Source organism: Eubalaena glacialis, chromosome 6, assembly GCF_028564815.1.
Source record: "Eubalaena glacialis isolate mEubGla1 chromosome 6, mEubGla1.1.hap2.+ XY, whole genome shotgun sequence".
Lineage (NCBI taxonomy): Eukaryota > Metazoa > Chordata > Mammalia > Artiodactyla > Balaenidae > Eubalaena > Eubalaena glacialis.
In genome coordinates this window covers 74,697,875-74,713,238 of record NC_083721.1, presented here as the reverse complement: position 1 = coordinate 74,713,238, position 15,364 = coordinate 74,697,875, and the positions used below count along the sequence as shown (strand labels likewise).

The following is a 15,364-nucleotide window of genomic DNA, read 5'->3' as shown; positions in this document are numbered from 1 at the left end:
AAGGACTCTGGGGCTCTTTAAGCCTCTCCTCACGCAAGGGCTGCAGGGGGGCCGTGTGCGGGGCGGGGCGGCAGCATTAGAGGTCGTCTGTGAAGAGCACACTTGAGCCACACAGGCCTGGCCTCCAGCCCACCCGAACACCCAGCTTGTTCCCGGCCTGCCGGCGTGCCCTCACAGCTGGCTGCCCTCTGTCCCCGAAGCCCCGCGGCTTGGCACTCCACTGCGCTGTCTTCGCTGTTTTCTTTCTTTTAAAGAAGGGAAGAAGAAGGAATTCCACAAAGCAAGCTGTCCTCCTGACAGGCCAGCTCAGAGCGCAGCTGAGCTAGGCTGAATCAAAGAGCAACATTACCAGGGGGTTGTCTGAATTGTCTGGCTCAGAAAATACACAACTCCTCAAAGACGGCCTGGGATCTCGGCAGCTCCCCGTGCACGGGTCGCTGGGACTGCGGCCCCTCCCGGTCTCTAAACATGCCAGGGGCTCCAGCAGAGACCGCAGACCTGCAGTTCCATTCAACAAGCACAGGGATTCAGAGCAGGGGCTGTGGAGTCAGGCCTGGGCTGCAGTCTCAGGGCTGCTCCTTCCCGGAGGTAGGGCTTCCAGCCAGTTACTAAACTCTCTGAGTGTGGTCATCTGTAAACCTGAGAGAATGAGATCTCCTTGAGGCTTCAGTTGAAGTGCCAGGGGAGAGCCTGGCACATTTATTAATTGAAGAAATACTTACTGAAAACCTACTATGTGCTAGACACCATTCTAGGCCCTGTGATACAACAATAAACAGGAAAGACAACTATGATTCCTACCCTTATGGAGCTTAGTGTCTGGGGAGGATGCAGACCAGCCAGCAGGCAATCACAGTTCTGGGTGGTAAGAGACAGGATGGCATAGCAATGGGGAGCTTTAAGACCTCAAAAGAGAGGCTCCTCACCCAGGCTTGAGGGGTTCAAGGAAGCCTTCCTGGAGAAACTGGTATGTGAGCCCCGATGTGAAGACTCAGGCAGGTGAAGAGCAGAGGTGGGCCACAGCGCACCTGGCCTGGGGAACTGAGTGCAGTCCAGCCTGGCTGGAGATGAGATGGGCGGCGGGCAGGGGCCAGACTAGGAAGGGTCCTGTGAGGAAGGTCAGGGAGGCTGACCTTGATGTCAAGGATAAAAAAGGGTTAAAGCGAGGCAGCCTGTGTATGAGGAAGGTCACCGGCTGGGCGAGGGATGGCCTGGAGAAGGCAGGGCTGGAGGCAGCCAGATAGCTGGGGGCTGCCGCAGTGACCCAGGGGAGCATGGCGGTGGTATCGGGGCAGGAGGGAAGCGGAGGATTCAGGAGATGGTCAGCAGGCGCGGGACAGGACCTGAGGACTGACGGGTGGATAGAGGGACTGAAGGAGGGTAGGAGCTCCGTGCCCGGGTTTCCGTCCTGAGCACTCTGGGCGTGGCATAAATGGCAACAGCCATGTAACCATGATCACCGACTCGCGCAGGGACACGGGCCAGGTCGTTGCCCTGTCCGGGCCTCGTTCTCCACCTGTACAACAAGGAGACGCTCCCAGCTCAGACCCGTGTGTCTCTGTGCCACCCCCAATCACCGCCTCAGTGCCGGCACATGCTCACTCCTCCCGCCTTTGTGCACTTCTCCAAACACAGGACCAGGCCGGGAGGACCCGGACAGTGACAGCTGTGAGACGCTGGCCGGTGTGGCCCATTTAATGCCGACTTCTTTGCAGACGACGTAGAGCAAACCTGCCTTTCCCCTGCTCCTTCCGGACCACAGTCACCCTCGCCTCGTCCAGGGCTGGTGAGCGTCCCCTGCTTCCCTGCCACATGGGGCCGATTTCCTAGGGAGATGTTCTCCCCTCCAATCTGGAAGCGTGCCGCTTAGCTGCCTCCTTGGATCTGATCTGCTCAAGTCTCTTCTCCATGGCTTCTAGATGGATCACCAGAATCTCTGCCGAGCCTGGGGGGCTCCCTCTAAAGGCAGAGAAGGATGGGAACTACCCTGGCCCTCTGTCCCCACCCAGCTCTCTACTCAGGTGCCCACAGGCACGCCTGGGGCTCCTGGAGCTGGAAGAGCACTGTGGAGAGGAACTCCAGCCCCACAGTACCCAGGGCCTGTGACTTCTCAGCTCTCTCTGGGGTGGAGGGCCGGGGCCTAGCCTGAACCAGAACCGCCAACTGGGATTTGAGTGCACATGAAGAGGGGAATTAAGAAAAGACAGATCAAAATTGGCCTCAAAATTAGACGCTAGTCCAAGCCACTACCTGCGGAGAGTGATTAGAATCCTCTGCAACGACAGCAGGCTGCCGGACACCACTCCTGGAGCCGTTCTTCTGGAATTCTCTGGCTGTTCAGGGTGTAGCTCTTCCTTCTCCAGGGCTCCTGGCCGCCCTCTCCCTGCCTTCTCCCCATGGCCGTTCAGGCTGCCCAGTTGCTGACTGAGGAAGAAGCATGCTGACTAGAACCACAGCCAAAAGAATCAGGTGCTTATTTTCTCCCCTGCACCCCAGGGGGCCCTCATCCTGAAAACTCTGGTACCGCCATGGGTCGCGGGGGTGGTGCTGAGCTGCTCCGCTCTCCGCCCTGTGTGGAACCTGCAGGGCCGGCTTGCTGGGGAGGCCCCAAGTTCCCAACTAGTTCCCAGCCTGAGAAAAAGCAAGAAGAAACCTGGGCTGCGGACACACCTTGGGAAGGAGGCAAAGAAGACAAGGAATGAACCCATGCAGCAGAGCCGGGCCAGGCCCCACGGAGCCCAGCGCCAGCACCCTGCCCACACCTGCACCATACCACGGGTGGGCCTGCATCTTCAACACTCCCCTTCCCTGCCGGACCTCCTCCTTCTCCTCCCCAGAGCCGCCTGGCTCCTCGCCCAAGACCTAGACACCTGCCCACAGGCACGGAGCCCACAGGGGCCCGACCAGGCCTCCTGCCATTCATTCCGCCCAGACACACGTGCGCAGGGCTGCTGACACAGGATGCTCCCCCTCCTCACTCAGAGCCAGACTCCTCGTGGGATCTCAGGAAACTTTTACCAAACGAAGCCCTTCTAGCCTCTGCCCTCTTCCTCAGAGGCCGTCCAGGTGCAGATGTCTCAAGGAGCCGGCTCCGAGCTGCCCGCCTCTCCCAGCAGCCCCAGTCTCCGGATGCAGATGCATGGGGCCACGAGGCCTGTGAAGGTGCCGATTCTTCCCTCTTCACGCCGTCTGCTCGTCCACACGGGCAGGAACCGCGAGGCTGCACGGTCAGGGGCCCCTCTTGCATGGGCTGGGCAGGTATTTGCTGATGCCATTCTGAGCAGACAGTGCTGCCTCTCCTCCGTGGCACTCCCGTGTGACTCGGCTCAAGTCTACCCCTAGGAAGGTTTTCTCAGTTAAGTCCGCTCTTCCTCTTCCCGGCTCAGGCTTCTCTTCCCTGAGAGCTGTGTGGTGAATGGCAGGGCTGTGCAAACCTTACTGTGCACACAAAATGTCTGTCTGGAGATCCAGTTAAATGTAGCTGGGGTTCAGCAGGTGAGAGGGGTGGGATCCTGCATTTCTGACAAGCTCCCAGGTGATGCTGCTGTGGTCCACAGGCAACACTTTGGGGAGTGAGAAAGTAGAGGAAAGAGACTTGGGATGTGTGCAATGTTCCTGCATTACATGAGGTAATGCAGAGCCGAGAGCCCCTGAAGCTGCGGGTGCCCACTAATGCAAGTTCTTTTCCTTTTGCTTCAGTTTTCTCCCTGTAATAGTAGGAACGAGAGATGTCGCGAGAGGTATTGCCAGAGAATTAAATGAAATAACATCTGAAGACCGTGGTGCACAGCAGGTGACAGATGATGAAAGTTCTCCCTCCTTTCCTTCTGCTGTTAGTCCTGTGTCTGGCACATAACCTGTGTCCCATATGATCAGGGAGGGGGCTGGGAGGGCCCAAAGGCCTGTCTCTTAGACTAAGGGTCTCCACATCCAGCTCTGAGTGCCTGTGCGTGTGGTACTGGAGAAGTGGGTTGTTCAGGTCATGCTGAAGGCTGATTCCTCAAGTGATTTTGTTACTTGGATACATGTGCATGAGCAAGGATGCCTGCTAACACATGGGAGGGGCCATACAGAGCAAGGACCTACAGATGGCAGCCAGCCTGGAGAGCCCTGGGTAAGGCCCCAAGCCCTGCTGCCTCTTGGTCGGGGTAGCAACCACTGGAGAGGACCGTGCATCCCCACTTAGTCTGATCCTCACTGTAAGTCAGCAGCTCTATAGAAGAAAGGTAGGTGCTTTTAGAATCTGCATTAACCAGTCTGGCTGGGGAAAGGACCATTCATCAGAACCCCTCCTTTTTCCTGGCCTATAGGTACTCAAGCTGCTTCAGAGATCTTGCTTGTTTCCAGGGAAAGGCTAGGGGCTCAGGGAACCAAGCTCAATATGTGATATATAGCAGTGTTGCTTCTAAGGTTTAAGGCAAAGGCAAGAGGAGAAATCAGACTGATGGCCAATTCATCTTCAGTAAGCATTTATTGACAGCCAGTCTGCATCCTAGCCTCCCCTGCCCCCCACACATATACTTAATCTTTTCTGATTAAGATCAAAAGCAAACCCCTTTGATCTTAATCAGAAAATTATGCTGTTTCAGCTCATACAACTCAATATCAAAAGAACAAATAACCCAATCGAAAATGGGCAGAAGACCTAAATAGACATTTCTCCAAGGAAGGCATGCAAATAGCCAACAGGCACTTGAAAAGATACTCAACATTGCTAATTATTAGAGAAATGCAAATCAAAACCACAATGAAGCATCACCTCACACCGGTCAGAATGGCTATCATCAAAAAGTCTACAAATAATAAATGCTGGAGAGGATGTGGAGAAAAGGGAATCCTCCTACACTGTTGGTGGGAATGTAATTTCGTACAACCACTATGGAGAATAGTATGGAGGTTCCTTACAAAACTAAAAATAAAGCTACCATATAATCCTGCAATCCCACTCCTGGGCATATATGTGGAAAAGATGAAAAGTCTAACTTGAAAAGATATATGCACCCCAATGTTCATAACAGCATTATTTACAATAGCCAAGACATGGAAACAATCCAAATGCCCATCAACAGATGATTCGCTTAAGAAGATGTGGTACATATGCACAATGGAATACCACTCAGCCATAAAAAGAATGAAATACTGCCATTTGCAGCAACATGGATGGACCTAGATAATATCATATTAAGTGAAGTCAGTCAGACAGAAAAAGACAAATATCGTATGATATCACGTATATGTGGAATCTAAAAAATAATACCAACGAATCTATATACAAAACAGAAAGAGACTCACAGACATAGAAAACAAACTTATGTTTACCAAAAGGGAAAGGGCGGGGAACAGGGATAAATTAGGAGTATGGGATTAACAGATACAAACGACTATGCATAAAACGGATAGGCAACAGGGATTTACTGTATAGCACAGGGAGCTATATTCAATATCTTGTAATAACCTATAATGGAAAATAATCTGAAAAAATACATATATATAAATGAATCACTTTGCTGTATACCTGAAACTAACATGATATTGTAAATCAACTATACTTTAATTTAAAAAAAATAATGCTGTTTCATCATACTTGTAGAGGGTACCTTCTGAGACTGGGGGATCCCTCTGGCATGGTACCGGCCCACATCCAGTGCAGAGGGACACATGTGGCCAGAGAGGGAGCATTGAAAGTGATGGTGGTGCAAACACAGAGGTCAAGGGCTCTGAGTAGGAGAGATGACATGTGAGCCCCAGAAACCACGCTCTGTTCCCAGAGTGCATTCCTAATATACATACACACACATGCACATGCACACACATACACACATGTATTTCCTCTGCCTTCGGGAAGCTGAGGTTCAACTTCCCAGCTAGTTCTGAGTTCTGCTTTTTTCAGAAAGAGGTACAAATTTGCCAGGAGGCCATTCCTTCTCCAGCCCCAGCCCTTCTCCAGGCCCTGATAACATTTCACACAGCTATTTAACAAGCAGGGTTAAGGTTTCTTTTAACTGGCTATTAAAATCAGAGCACAGAGACAAGTTTTGTAAAGCTTGGTTTCCATAGAGGATAACTTTTCTTCTGTGGGTTTAAAAAAATGAGAATCTTGATTGAAACTATAGGCAGCCACATAAACACTAAAGCCCACTCAGTCTTCCAAATGCAAACAGAATGTGAGGATCTTTTCCCTGAGGTTAAAAGGAATGCAAATTCATATGATTTGTTTCCAAATTTTTTAAAAAGGTGAAAATGCTAGTAAGACTGCTGTGAACTCAGATGACACCTCCAAGTGCAGGCTGTACTGATTTTTACCTCGCCACACTCCTAAGAAGACCTTCCCTTGGCATCCAGCTTCTGAGGCTTCCTCTTTCTCTGTTCTCCTCTTCAAAAGAACAGGAAATGCCAGCAGGTTTGTTTTTCTCTGCCCCCGGGGTGCTCCCGTCCCTTTTATCAGAACAGTGGCAACTTCAAGTTAGAGGCAGCCCCTGGGACTAGTTTCAGAGCTGAGCTGGTTTTGATGTAAAAATACACACATACACATGCTCACATGCACGCGCACACACACACACACACGCATATATACTGGTAGCTGACATTTACTAAGTGCTTATTACATGCCAGCCACTTTAAAAACAGCTTACATGAATTATTTCATCCTCTCAACTTTGTGACGTAGGTTACAACAATGGCAATGATAATGGCAAACACAAAGCAGCACGTTGTCAGCACATGTAAGCATGTTCTAAGTGCTTCACACACTTGAAGCACTCATTTACTCTTCACAACCTTGTAAGGTAGGCGCTATTATTATCCTCACTTTATAGGTGAGGAACCTGAGGCTTACAGAGGTTGAGAAATTTAGCCGAAGCCACTCACCTAGTAAGTGGTGAAGCCTGGGTTCAAACACAGGCAGCGGGGCCCCAGTGCCCCTCTAACAATTCCATCCTCACCGCCCCTCAGTGGACAGGAGCGCCCTGGGATCATTCCATCTAGACAGGCACAGCCCCGAACATCTACTCTGTGCAGTCCTGCTGCTTCCTTCAGGGGCTCCTTGTTCAGCAAGGGGAGTGTGGGTGCAGAAAAGACCCTTACACGTAGAGCCTCACACAGAGCAGTCAGCTGGGCTGAAACACCTCTTCAAACCAAATGTTCCAGACAGAGAAAGATCAGACTAGTGGAGGGGAATCAAGAAAGTCCCATGGAAAAAGAGATAAGCAACAAGGATATACTGTATATCCTTGTTTTTGTTTTTTTTTAAATTCATATATATATTTTAAAATTAAACAGAATATGGTTTAAGTACATGAATACTTCGCTTTAGAAGAATAACAGAGGTGGTACATAGTACCAAAAACTCATACACAGCCTTTTCACTTCTTCTGTTGATGAAACAGTGTGCGTCTATACAATCAAATATTGCAGTGGAATAAATTCTCTATTCATTCAAGACTTTCTCAAGGACAGAGGTGATTAATAATTATATATTCATATGTACATATATATACAGAGAATTATAGCCACTATCTTCTAATAACCTATAATGGAGTATAATCAGCAAAAATACTAAATCACTATGCTGTACACCTGAAACTAAATAATATAATCTTGTAAATCAACTATAATTAATTTAAAAAAAAAGAAAGAAAGGCCCATGGAGAGCACAGCCTCAGCAGTGAATGAGGAGGAAGGACTGACAGAGGCCCGGTGTTGGGGGTGGAGGAGTGAGTGCTCCAGGGGCCTGGAGGCGACAGAGCGGTGGAGGAGGCAAATATTGTGAGTCCACGCGTACGAACCACCTAGAACAGGTAAATTCACAGGCACAGAAAGGAGACTAGAGGGTACTAGAGGCGGAGGGCGGGGGGATGCGGAGCTATTGCTTAACAGGTACAGAGCTTCTGTTTGCGGGTTATGAAAATATTTCGGAAATAGTTAGTGGTGATGGTTGCACAACACTGTGAATGGAATTAATGCCAATGATGGAACGCTTAAAAACAGTTAAAGTGGCAAATTTTATGTTATATATATTTTAACACACACACACACACACACACACACACACACACACACAGAAGCTGAGGAGAAGCAGCCAGTGGGCCCAGACTGTCAAGGTCCCGGGAACCACCATCACTGCGCTGCCCTGCTGCTGAGCCCAGGTGCCAGGGCTGCCATTCCTTCCCTTCGGGATCTGAGAGCTGGAGCCCTGGTGCCCGGCCACAGAATCTGACGGCCTGACAGCCTTGCTCTTTGCCTGCGTCCCCAAGGCCAGCTGCTCACTGGACTCCACCCGGGGCCTCTCTGCCCTCAGGCTGCCAGTCTCCAAGCCGCCTTCGGGCCCTCGGTCCCGCAGGGCTGTGGCTTTCCTTTTCTCACTGTTTCAAGTTCTGCAATCACAATCTGTTTTCCAAAGCTGTGGATGCCAGAGGAAAAGCCGTGGCAGCGGCAGACTGTGTAATTAACGTGGAATGTTCCGAGGGAGCCGAGGACATGTGAGACAGAGGTCAGGCTCTCAAACAACAACGCTTTCTGCTGCAAGAGGACTGTTTTCTCCTTTCCTTCTCCCTTCCCAGGATATCAAAACAATAAACCTCTGGGAGACAAAGAAATAAACCTGTCCTGCTTCACACGTACAAAGCAGGCCCTGGTGCAGGTGCGGGGACCCGCATTCGGGGCAACAGTTGGACAGACGATGCTCTGCCTCACTCACCACCTGGGCCTCCTGACTACAGAGACACACCTGCAAACACACACCATTGAAGCTCCCATCAACCCAGCAAGGCCATCTGGGGCCTGCACTGTCAGTCTGCATGCAGTCAAGTTACTAGAAGGAAAGTCCACTTTTTTAAAAATAATAAAATGGTTCACAAGCCCCTTTTCCTGTGAAAGTGAGCAAAGACAGAACTATTGAATAGAGAAATAAATGCACTAATTGTATTTGAAATCCTGTTCAGTATAGAGGTTCTTGAGAAAAATTTCTGTTTTTCAAGTGTAGCTTTGGTGATATTTGGGATCTGTTTATTGCCGGGCACAAAAAGGAGAGGGAAGAAAAGAAGTCTCAATTATCTATACTTAAATAAAAAAAAAAAAAAAGGAAGCCAGATTAAATAAAGTACCATAAATAATTCTCCAGAAGAAAAGTTCGGTGGAATCTGGAATTTCTAACTCCTATATAAAATCTTCTGAGAGCCTGCCTTTGAAATGAATCTTTGCCACTGCTTCATATCACTGCTATATGACTGCTCACAACAAGTGATCCAGCCATGTCCGTCCCCCCCTCCCCCCGTGGCCTGTGGACCTCTGACAGACAGGTGGACAGGGCTAGTTTCCTATTCATCTCTGAATATCTGGTCTGCAACTAGCTTGGGATCTTGCTCAGAAAGTGTGGCCTATACCCATACATGGAAGTGAGTTACAACTCAGCATTTTGACTGCCAAAGTAACAAGATGGCATGATTTAGCTAGGATGGCGTCAGGGTTCGACCCCTCTCGCAGAAGGCAGATGTCTACAGAGTCTTCTATGCTGACCCTGGGGTGACATCATGCTCCTTGCTGCCTTTGGAATTAACTGCAGCTCCTTAGCACAACACAGGAGACCCCCACGACCCAGCCCCTGCCTGTGTCTGACCACATCCTCTGCTGCCCCCCAGCCCTGCCCCTTGTGCTCATCCAAACCGGAGCAGCTGGAGTCCCTGCACGTGCCACCTGCCAAGGCCTCTGTGCTGCTGCCCCTCTCGGCTGCAGTGTCCTTATCCCTCCTCTTCATTAAATCCCAGCTCAGAGGCCACATCCTCTGTGTAGCTCCTTCCTCCAGGCCTCGGACACGTCCGTGGTTACGGTGTCTATAATCATCCTGTGTGCCTCTCTGACCTATCAAGCTGTGAGTTCTTGGAGGACAGGGCCTGTGTCTCTTTACATCTGAACCCCTGCTGCCTAGCTCAGTGCCTGGCAGGAAGTAGGGACTCAGTCTATATTTATTAAAGTGAATTTTTCCAGACAGGCACACTCTCACCACCAAATAGTAAGGATAAAACATGCCTTTTCCGAAATGGCTAGACTCCACGTTGTGACCACCCAGCCAAGGCCGTGGCCAGTGTCTGTGAAGGGCTTTGGGAGCAACTGAAGCCACACCCAGCCTCAGTGGGGTAGCCACAGAGCACCTCACAGCATATGATAGTGAGGCCGCAACCAATAAATACCTCATTATCTTCAGAGCCTGCTGGGCCACTTGCCAGGGCCGTGCTACCCTTTTAGAGCCTGGACATGCACCACCAGACTGAACGTAATCTACTTAATTAATTTACAGCACAGAATAAACACTGTACCCCCAGTGCTGCCCTCACTCAAGCTGCTCGAATCACATTGGGAAAAACCCACAGTGCCTCCCTGGCAGGTTAGCACCAACACTCCCAGGGCATCGCCATGGTGAAACTGGTAAACACACCCCCTTTTGCAAAACCTCTCCCTTCCCTCTTATTAATTTTTCTAGAAATGTATACAACTTTCATCTGCTTTAAGTAAATGTTTGCAAACGTTAATTAGCCCCAGGGATACTCCCTTTGTACACTACACATTTCAGTGAGATTTGGGCAAAATATGGTGGTTATACATGTATCTCTGATTAGCATATGTTCTGAATGAAAATGAGAGCACCTGGCCCAATTTAATTAAGATGAAATATATGAAATTGGGATGTGTCAGAAAACATGCCTGGCAGGTCTGGTTCTGATTCTACATTTTTCAAACAGTGAAGTTAGACTGAATGTTTTCTGATTTGGCTACTTTTCACATCTCTAAGGAATGAAAAGCCAGTACCTGCTGGGGACAACGGGGGCTAAAGCTAGTGACCATCAGTGCTCCAGGCAGCAGATGGAAGGTGAGGCTTGGAATCTTACACAGAAATGGCGATTTGCTCAGGACAAGAGACTGGGATTTGGGGCCACGAGGGTGGGCCTCGTTTCTCAATGCCAGCCATCCGGTGGTTTGGTTGCAAGAAAGGCAATTCCACCCAGCAGCCTATATTCATCATTTCTGGAATAGTGAGGCATACACGCTCTCAGGGCCCAGAGAGAATCAATCTAGGTAAGGCAAGAGAGGGGTTAGATTTTAAAAGGAAAATGTTCCTTGCCTTTCAAAGCCTTTCAAAGGTTACTGACATTCACCATCTCTGTGCTTTTACCTACTCAGATAAATGAGGGAAGAGGCGATGCTCTGTGACACCTCTGGAATCCATCAAGGGGCAAGTTGCTAGGCAAGAGAACTGTGATTCAGGGCTTGGGCCACTAGAATAAAAACTAAGAGAAACGATGCAGTCAAGCAGCCAATCTGAATGGCATCCTTTGACCTCATGGAATAAAAGAGAGCCCCTGTAATATCTCAGAAGAAAACAGGAGCAGGGGTCATGCCTCTGACTGCTGAGCAGGGCCAGCACAGGCTGACGGTACCTCCTGTTCCTGCCAAACCGTGTGTTCAGACACGGCCATCCAACAAGGGTACAGAAATACCACGCTCTAAAGGTACATAGCTTCAAGTCTGTTGTTTGGAATTCTGAACACGACTTCCTATAAAAACTATCTCCTCATGGTGTTTGGGCTCCTTTTTATACATGAAACACAGAATGACCTAGAGTTTAGAATGGGAGGACCAATGGTGAAGGGAAAAGGGGTGTTCATGGCCGTGAAACTGACGGGTCAGCAGGGGCACTCTGGGACCACATTCCCATGACGATGGCCAGGAGGGATCCACATGTGTGTGCGCGTGTGTGTGTGTTTTGTGGGAGAGCAGGTCTGTGAGAGAAACATGGGGCTCCAGAAACAGAAACAGAAGCTCAGGGAAGGAACTGAAAGACAAGGAGAAGTACCAAGCAGAGATGAGGGTTCTGAGTCCCAGTAGCTCCTCAGTTGAAGTCCTTCTCTCTCAAATGACTCACTTCCCAGGTGGGAACAAAGGTGAGCTGTTTCGCTGAGGCCAGGAGGGGGGAGTGGGGGCAGCAATAGACTCCCGCTGTTTGCTGGACCAGGATGCCCGTAACTCAGCTGTTCGCTGTGATTAAAGAGCATTATGCAGGACCACGTGTTCGCCGAGCAGGATCAAAACCTCCAGCGCCCACAGGGCCAGACGGTGATGTGAGCGAGTGAGGCTGGGGCAGCGCGTGTGGCGGAGGCGCTGGGGAGGGCTGGAGAGTACGGGCCATCAACACAGCTGCCACGCCTCAGTCCTGGCCATGGGACCTGGAGAGAAGGCAGACACAGGACTGTCCTGCCTTCCAAGTTTTAAATAAAAGTATAAAATATCCTGATTTTAAATGGTGGCAACTAATACATATTAAGAAAAAAATGCCACAGGAAAAAAAAAACAAAAAAACACTCTTCTGCCTGGTTGGTGGGATACTAGTTTGCAGCCCCTTTCCCAGTGCCTATAGTCAGAATAAACCATTTGGTTCTTCGGTTCCCAAAGCTAGTTACAGACCAGAATCACTTAGGGTGTAGGTCCAAAATGCAGATTTAGAGACCCACCCTAGACCAACTGAATCCGAATCCCTCTGGGAGAAACCTAGGAACCTGTATCTTGAGGTTGTGATTATGATGTGGCCACACTGACTCTGAGGAACCCCTGACACGTTCGTATTACTTTCCTTGGCTTCATAGGTACAACCAAACCCTCACTTTTGTCTCATACCTCTAGTTCATAATGAGAAAATAATATTATAAGAATAATAAAATGACAGCACCACAAAAAATACCGACCAAGGCTTCTAAAACTTCTCTCCAGGGAAAGGACAGAGGCCAGCGTATGGGAGACCTGGACACAGCTGCTGCCAAGTGTGTAAAATTGTGTCTTCTCTAAAAGATTTATAAAACTTTAATATTCTACTCTATAATATACCCATATATATTTTAATATACCAATTTTCCCCCTACCAAATCTTTGAGAAAAACCGACTCTGGAGGAAGATGCAGTACGTTTATCCTGTGATTTGGAGGGCCCCCAAGAATTCCCCCAGCACAAGTGTCCCAGGATATTTACCAAAGTTTGAGAAGCACACACATATCTAGATCCATACTATTTCATTTAATCTAGGCCCACTGGCAAAATGCCACATGAAGTCCACAGGTGGGAGGCTACATGCAAAATTATTTGGCTTCTATTAAGACTTCTATTTAAATTTCTGCTCCAAAAAAAGGCATGTGTGTGTGTTAGAAATGTGTTAGATGAGGGAGAAAATGATGACATAATAGCAAGAAATCATCCTTCAACAACATACAGCTTTCAAAGGTTAATGGCTTAAGAGTGGTTTATTTACATTTTTTTTTTTTTATAAAAAGAAGCAGTCAAAGGAAATTAAGCACTTAAACTGCTCTAAAGGCCCTGCTCATCTGGGTAGCGAGGGTCACTTTTGGAGGATTTGCTCACTGGGCGGCTTTGTGGTGTGTGCAACTCAGACTCCTTCGGAAATAACAATCCATCCCGGAAGCTCCAGCCACGTGTATACCTCCTGTCTACACACAGGCCCCAGAGCAATGGCCTGCAGACCTGTTTCAGCCACCCACTGGGGTCAGAGGGACCTGAGTGCTATCTACAGGCAGCAGAGCCCCTGCAGGCATTCTGCCATTGTCTGCATTGTGAGGCTGCAAGGAAACCAAGGTATTCCTGCTGGGCTTAACTTTTCCTTTCTTGGTGACATCGCCAACTGCCACCAGCATTTAAAGTCACACCTCCTGTTTTCCTACCTTCTCTTACCCTAATATCATTACTTCTCAGTAAGCTTAAAGCTAGGTTCCCTGGAAATATTACATTTTAGTAAGTGTGAGAATTCCTGATTAATTTCGGGCAGCATTTCACTGCTGTGTAGCACTTAACTATTGATCTGAATGCCCCAGGTGTTGATTCCTATGGAAAAGATGCTTTAAATTAAATGTGGGCTCCTTATGTCACAGTGCCCAACTTGTTGTCATGAATAAAGTGATAATCACACAATCAATAAAGTTACTTCATATTATTACACTAAGGAAAGTGATAAAAGCTCTTTGTGGAAGTCAAATATACACTGTCATTCCCTCAGTCACTAATGTTCACGATGGCTTTATTCTCACCCTCACCCCACCCCCAAGAAAGTTCTGCCCCAGCTGGGACCCAAACCCACCTTCTCTCAAGGGATCAGCCACTTCTTCTCTGGGAGCCTCAAAATGGTGTCTAAGTCCCCTCAGCTGGACCACTCCAGAGCTCAGTGCTTCTAAGCTGTTGTGAGGGAGGAGCCTCGAGAAGGTTCTCCCACCTGCATGCAGACCTGGGAGTGGCACAGGTGAGACCCCTGCTGGCGAGGCGTGACCCTGCACCCACACCGAGGGGAGGGGGGCCTCTCAGCAAAGAAGCTCTGAGGGTGCCGCATCCTCTTTCCAGCTTTCTTTCACCACTGTCTCCTCTGACTCAGGATATAATCCACTCCCCCTCCTATACCGACACGCTGGACAGCCCACTCCCCAGACAGGCGACAGAACCCGACCGTCAGCACTTACCTCTCCTGGGCCTCAGCTGAATTCCCAGACCACCCCCTAGAGGGGCGGGGGCGGGGAGGGGAGAACACACTTGGAGCCCTGCATATCTGGCCAGGGTGCCCACACATGACAGACAAACTGCCTGCTCCCTATGGTAATAAAATCAGGGGCTCCTCGGAGTCTTTTTCTGTTGCTAACAGGATTAGAAAATAAAAATAAATCCCAAACACACAGAGGCACCCCACCTCTGCCTTGTGGAGAGAGAACACTTGTTCTGTTTTGCCTAGAACGACCTTCCACCTTCCGTTTACAGCTTCCCTTCAACAAGACTAAAAGCTGCCTCCAAACTCCTTTCAAAAAGAAGCAAGGGGGCCACAAGGTACCAGGGGGCAAAATTAACAACAGCAATCTGTACTCTCCCCACCGTTAACCCCTTCCCAGTGTTTCCCACTTGGAGTGGATCTGATGATCAAGCTCGGTCAGGGCTGCCTCAGGAGGCAGGCGCGGTGGAGACGGCCACCTCACACCTTAAATGGACACGTCGCCCTCCAGCCACGGCTTCATGGGCAGCAGGACTCTTCTTCCACGCCAGCTGCCTGACACGACACAACAAACAAAAACAGTCCTGTCGGGGTGACACAGCTCTAAGGCCATTCAGCTCTCACAAAATCGAGCTCTGTCCCATTTGAAGTATGGTGACAACATCCCTCCCCCACTGACCCGGCTTCAGCAGCCCTCTGTCCTCACCCCGCCCGCACGGCGGAGCCAAGCCTCTCATCTCACAGGCCTGCAGGGGGCGCCCTGGGTCGCCGGCTCGGACTTCCAGTTCTGGGCCGCGTCAACCACAGCCTACGGCCCCTCCCTCCGCTCTTGTTTTTCTTTAC

The 15,364-nt window shown here is 49.5% G+C and overlaps 1 protein-coding gene and 1 long non-coding RNA gene across 2 annotated transcripts in view; one reads left to right on the top strand and one right to left on the bottom strand.

Annotated features, from left to right (window-relative positions):
• The window catches only part of LOC133093984 (uncharacterized), a 54,447-nt gene extending 52,564 nt beyond the window's left edge, over positions 1-1,883 (top strand). Inside the window, exon 5 of the long non-coding RNA XR_009701343.1 lies at positions 1,636-1,883. This is a non-coding gene — a long non-coding RNA (uncharacterized LOC133093984). The remainder of the gene's footprint in view (positions 1-1,635) is intronic.
• XXYLT1 (xyloside xylosyltransferase 1) overlaps positions 1-15,364 on the bottom strand; it is a 190,827-nt gene that overhangs the window by 15,906 nt on the left and 159,557 nt on the right. The gene's annotated exons all lie outside the window — the stretch shown is intronic.